The sequence below is a fragment of the Gekko japonicus genome, unplaced genomic scaffold (genome assembly GCF_001447785.1).
Source record: "Gekko japonicus isolate JY-2015 unplaced genomic scaffold, Gekko_japonicus_V1.1 scaffold2141, whole genome shotgun sequence".
In the NCBI taxonomy this organism is placed as follows: domain Eukaryota; kingdom Metazoa; phylum Chordata; class Lepidosauria; order Squamata; family Gekkonidae; genus Gekko; species Gekko japonicus.
In genome coordinates this window covers 293,246-299,245 of record NW_015160286.1, presented here as the reverse complement: position 1 = coordinate 299,245, position 6,000 = coordinate 293,246, and positions in this window count along the sequence as shown.

Below are 6,000 nucleotides of genomic sequence, written 5' to 3'. Positions count from 1 at the left end.
GACCGTGTAGCGTTGTATGATGTGCAAACACAATAAAGCCATACACATACCTGCGAATGCAAGTTTAAGCTCCCACGTCTGATGTGGCTGCCGACACCAGTCAGTTGAGGCTGAATGCTGCTCTCTCTTGCGTAGGTGCATGATAGAAAGGATGCATTTGCTGCAAAAGGAAAACCCCAATCTTAGCGAAAGGCAAAAATTAAGCGTAGCTAATAAAGAGATGAACATCCGAAGAGGCAAATGAGATTTCTACCACAGAGGTCTCTAAAACGCAGCTACCACCGGAGGGCAGCAGCAAGCCAAAAACAGAGTGAGTGTGCTCTGGTGTCGGATGCCGCCAGATGGAGACTTCAGATGCTGATTCGGGTGTTCCCTGGGTTCCCCAGCAGCAGTGCTAATCCCTGTTCGTCCTGTTGATACACCAGTAAATTAAATTCAGCCTGGGTCGCATAGTCCAGATGATTGCAGAACTTAAAATAACAACAATGGATCCTGTAGAAACCTCTTTATTGCGGTTGAATGAGATTATTAATAAAGACAAATGTGGAGTAGGATGCGGCATGATTTATCTGTATATATATATATTTTAATCCTGCCTTTTTGGTGGTACTTGGAATGAAGGAGTAAATGGTGGACCCAGTCTCTTTTAGGTGGCTAGGTCCAGCCCCATGATAAGGCTTCTGTACCTTTAATAAGGGAGAATGCCACAGGTTGTGACTTCTCTGTTTCCTCCCCCCCCCGTCCCCCCCTGCCCCAAGGAGCCAGAGACAGCTGAGGAGCGCAGTGTCTGTGTGTGAATTTTATTTCCGATGAGACAGAGATGACAACAGCAAGGGCAAAGGAGGTCCTAGCTTTCCCGCCTCTTCTCTCACATCAGGATCGACTTGCTGTTTGAGTTGCCAACAGGCCTGGATGGAAAACCCTTTGCCCCTCTAATGGAGGCCGACTGTGTGGGAATGGGTAGCCGAAGATTTTCAAAACTGAAGGTAAATAATATTACCTGGGAAAGAACCCCCCACTAAGCCTCTGTTAAAGGGACAGGAGACGCCGGGTCAGCTATAGACCCTGTTCACTGGTAGGCCGTACACCTTAGGAGAGGCATGTGGATAGGCCCTTTTTCTAGATACTGATGTCATAAAAAGCCGACATTTCTGCACTCAGGTATTTCAAATGTGATGAGAAAAGCTGCATTCTGTGTCCTGTATAAGTGATGGAAATTAAGGTCTGCATTAAAAAGAAATAAATTTGCACAGCAAGCAGAGCTTTGTAAGTGTTAATGTTGGGTGGAGGCCAGACTGAGGGAATTTAGTTATTGCCATTGGATAAGGAAGGTGAACCAGCATAGATTTTACCACTTCCCTGAATTACAGTTAACTCTAAGGAAATCAGCTGCAAGGTATACCCACAACACAAATGTCCAGCCAAATAACCATATTACCTTTCTAGTAATTAATTCCTTAAATGTTTCTATGCTTTGGTTCTCAATCATCCTGAGTCTCGGTGTCTGACTTTCCTATGCCTGATAAGTTTCCAAGGTATTTGAAATGCTCTGCCTTTAAAGGTAAATGTGGGCAGCGGAATGTAAGGATGAATAATAAGGTTTAACATAAAGCCCCTCCATCTTTTAACACTTAGAATCATAGAACCATAGAGTTGGAAGGGACATCCAAGGTCATCTAGTCCAACCCCCTGCACAATGCAGGAAAAATACCTCCCCCCCACCCCCAGTGATCTCTGCTGTATGCCCAGAAGAGGGCAACCCCCCTAACCTTCCAGGATCCCTGGCCAGATTGGCCTAGAGAAAATTGCTTCCGGACCCCAAAGTGGTGATCAGCATTTCCCTGGGCGTATAAGAAAGGGCCACAAGAACTAAGCACTGATGCAACCCTTCCTGCCCTCGCTCTCATGATTTGCTCAAGTTCACAGAATCCACATTGCTGTCAGATGGCCATCTAGCCTCTGTTTGAAAACCTCCAAAGAAGGAGAGCCAACCACTTCCAGAGGAAGCCTGTTCCACTGAGAAACCGCTCTGTCAGGAAGTTCTTCCTAATGTTTAGCTGAAAACTCTTCTTATTTAATTTCAACCCGTTGGTTCTGGTCCGACCTTCTGGGGCAACAGAAAACAACTCCACCCCATCCTCTAGATGACAGCCCTTCAAGTACTGGAAGATGGTTATCATGTCACCTCTCAGTCATCTCCTCTCCAGGCTAAACATACCCAGCTCCTTCAACCTTTCCTCATAGGACTTGGTCTCCAGACTCCTCACCATCTTCATTGTCCTCCCCTGGACACGGTTCCAGCTTGTCTATATCCTTCTTAAATTGTGGTGCCCAAAACTGAGCCAAATACTCTTGGGTGGAAGTGATGCTCACCTCACATCTTGACTGGCATCCTGGCGCAATAGGAAGGGGAAGGGTTGTCAGACTCCCTCTGTCTCATTTCCCTGACCTGAATGGCCTTCGTGGAGCGGCTGTTTGCCTCATCTGCTTCTCCAGCTTGGCAAACAGAATGGGGTTTGGAAACATTTCAGGTTGGGAAAATGTAGGGTTGCCAGCTCTGGGTTGGAAAATACCTGGAGACTTTGGGGGTGGAGCCAGGAGACAGAGGGGTTTGGGGAGGGGAGAGGCCTCAGCATGGGACAGTGCCCTTCAAAGCATCCCTTTTCTCCAAGGGAGCTGATCTCTGACAGCTGGAGATCATTTGTAAAAGCAGGATATCCCCAGGCCCCACCTGAAGGCTGGACACTCTAGGAAAATGGCATGCAGGGCAGGGTCAACTCCCTCTTTTATGTTCAGCTTCAGGCACAGGGCCAAACAGGAGCTGCAAGAATGTCACTCTGCCTGCCTGCCAGCTGCCCCGAGCAAGTGAGACTCAAAGCAAAAGTGGCACTGCCATTTAATGTGGCCCAGTCACGACAACTCCCACCACTGTCCACGTTATGCAGCATCTCTACTCTGTCCTCACTGCTGTTTCTGCTACTCTTGAGCTCCTCAACTGCCAGGCCTGGAGAGCATTTTGGCTCTTCCGGGGAGAGCAAGCAAAAACACCATCTCTGCCCTGCAGGTCTCTCTGCCTGTCTTGAATGCCTGACCCCCCGACACTGCTCTCCTGGCTGCTTTCTCCTGTTATCAGTGGTGCAAATGAGCATCTTAGCAGCCTGCACCATGGGGGCATTTCCTCCTTTCTCCCTGGAATTGGGCAGGGGGGATCCCTGGGGCGAAGGGGGCCAGGGTTGACCATTCTGTCCTAGTATGATGGGGCACACACACAAACACACCCAGAAAAGTAGAGAAACCTGCAAAAGCAGATTTGAAAGTAAAACACCAGTTTCAAAGTGACAACAAATATGCTGGGGGTAGGGTGTCATAATGAGAAAATGACCCAAACCATTTTTTTAAAAAATCACCCCTAATTTCAACCAGACTGGTCAGTCCAGATCATTTATGGTATGTTACACTGGTAGCTGTTTTGTGTGTCTGGTTTCCCCCATGGAAAGGGTTCAAACGTATTGGCACCCTGCTCCCAAGTGAGCCCAGGTTCTTCCCAAATGCAGCTTGGGAGGATTCTCCTGTAGGGAAGGCAGAGGGATTTTCACCCTGCAGCCTCTACTTCCTTTTTAAAAAATTAGATATCAGGATCCCTGCTTTGTTATCAGCATTCTGAATCAGAAGAGGAGTTTCCTCTAGAAACACCCTTCTCAACCTTTGAAATGCAAACAAAAACTAGAACTACAGTTCTGAATCACAAAACTGACTAAACGCTAGGAAGATATGCTCCCATTCCATTCCCTTCACGGCCCCAAGGCAAAACGAGGCTTATGCAAGCGTGCAAATTTGCGTTGTATGGATGGGAAGAGACACATGACCATCTCCTCTGTTCAGGCTCCAGGTCTGTCATATTAAGCCCCCTCCCCAAACTGGTGCCAGGGAGGCCAGATCCCTTCTGTTCATGTATTTCCCCTTCCAATTCAGACCAGAGAGCCAGTTTGGTGTAGTGGTTAAGTGCGCGCGGGCTCTAATCTGGGAGAACCGGGTTGGATTCCCCACTCCTCCCCTTGCACCTGCTGGATGACCTTGGGCAAGCCATAGTTCTGTCAGAGCTGTCCTTGAAAAAGAGCAGTTTCTGTCAGAGCTCTCTCAGCCCCGCCTACCTCACAGGGTGTCTGTGGTGGGGAGGGGAAGGGAAAAGAGTTTGTAAGCCGCTCTGAGACTCCTTTGAGTAGTGAAGGGTGGGGTATAAAGCGAATCTCCTCCTCTTCTTTGTCTGAGGAAGGGCCTTTGGGCAACAGCAGTAAAGTGATGCTCTGGGACAACCATTTCAAAATGTTTATTAAATGTTTAAAATAACATTAATTCCAGGTTAATAAGTTTGCCAAGCTTCTCACATCCTTTTGTTTGATGAGACACTTTGCATGGGGGATCCCAAACAGAACACCCTAAAACCACACACATGATCTGTAGCTTCAATAGCTGTGCATTTCTTGTAACAAATGTATAGAAAGATTGGTTTTGCACCTTAAAAACTTTGGGCAGTGGAAGAATGAGTCTTCTGTGACAAAGTGGCCTCATTCTATCATCCTGATTATACAGAAATGAAGAAATGGATTCTAAACATTGTCATTTTCCACTGCAGTTGCTGGGCAGTTATGGAAGTCACAATTTTAGTAACTGGTGAATGAGATGGACCGCCTTGACAGGTTAAACTGCATCAACTAGTACAAAGGCCTGCGCATTGTCCCAATAAGGTTTCACTTTGTTCTTGCTAAGAGTTAGCACCATATAGCAGGATCGCTTCCTTGCTAGGAATGTACGAAGCGTTTCATTTCTCCTCCTCTATCCTTAGGCCCCAAATTCCTCTCACTTTGCTGCAAGAGTTTCAGTGCAAGAACAGAAGCAACACCTTGCCTCTAAATCTGGTGGTTTTCAGACTGGGTTGCAAGGAACTTTAGGGGTTCTTTATTGAGAAGTCCATCAAGAATGGGCATGCTTCCCTAAAAGACAGTGTGCCTGTTATTCCCCATGCTCCCGTGCAGTACTTTGCTGCAGAGGCACAATGCATGCAATTATGCATGCACAGTTCACACAGGTGAGCAATTGAGGCTCAGCATGCCTGGCTAACATGACCCAGGAACAATGCATGCTTTGGAATATGCCCCCAAATTTCCTGCCACCCCCTGTGGTCCCATGGCAGTCTATCTGTGGGAGGAGGTTACCCTGAAGTTTGGAAGTTTGAAAACCACTGCATCAGTGAAACCTTTATGTTTGACTGTTCAGCCAAAAACATTCCTCTACTTTGTTCTCAGTTGCATAAGGATTATTTAAGACTACATGGTGACTTCCGTTTCTGTGATCATTTTGGATTTCTAACCTTGAGTTCTTGGGATCTCACACAGGAAAGAGTGGGAATAAACCGGCATTTCACAAAGGCCAGAGGTTCACAACATTTCAAGCTGGCTGCAGGAGTGGAACTGGTACTGAAGAAGTACAAACTGACATATACATACAGACACTCACGCATGTTAGCTCTTGGTAGAAACAGCAACGCCACAGTTTGACATGAACAACATGGTTTAGTTACAACATTTTGCCAAGACCGCTTTAGCAGGATTCAGAGCCACGGGCCAAGACCCCAAGACCAAATCTCCTTGCAATGGTGTGGCGCCTAGGTCCCGCTGGATAAACCTCAGTTCTTTGGGCCTTGGAGTCTTATTTGTTCATTTGGTACTTTGGCCTTAGGCTCAGTATCAGATGTGCTGTTGAGTGTGCATATGGGGATATTTTTTAAAATTTAACCCATCTCTCCCCCCCCTGCACCAGGCCCCCCACAGGAACCACTCACCGTTCCCCACCACGCCTGCCAGCCATTATTCAGCTCTGCTTCTCCACCCATGTGCTTGACATTTTAAAATTGCTACATGGCAGACCCCAGAATCAATAGGCAACAGGATCTCGGAGGGTGTGTGTGTGTCAGAGAAAAAGGAAGTCAGAAAGCGGATGCAA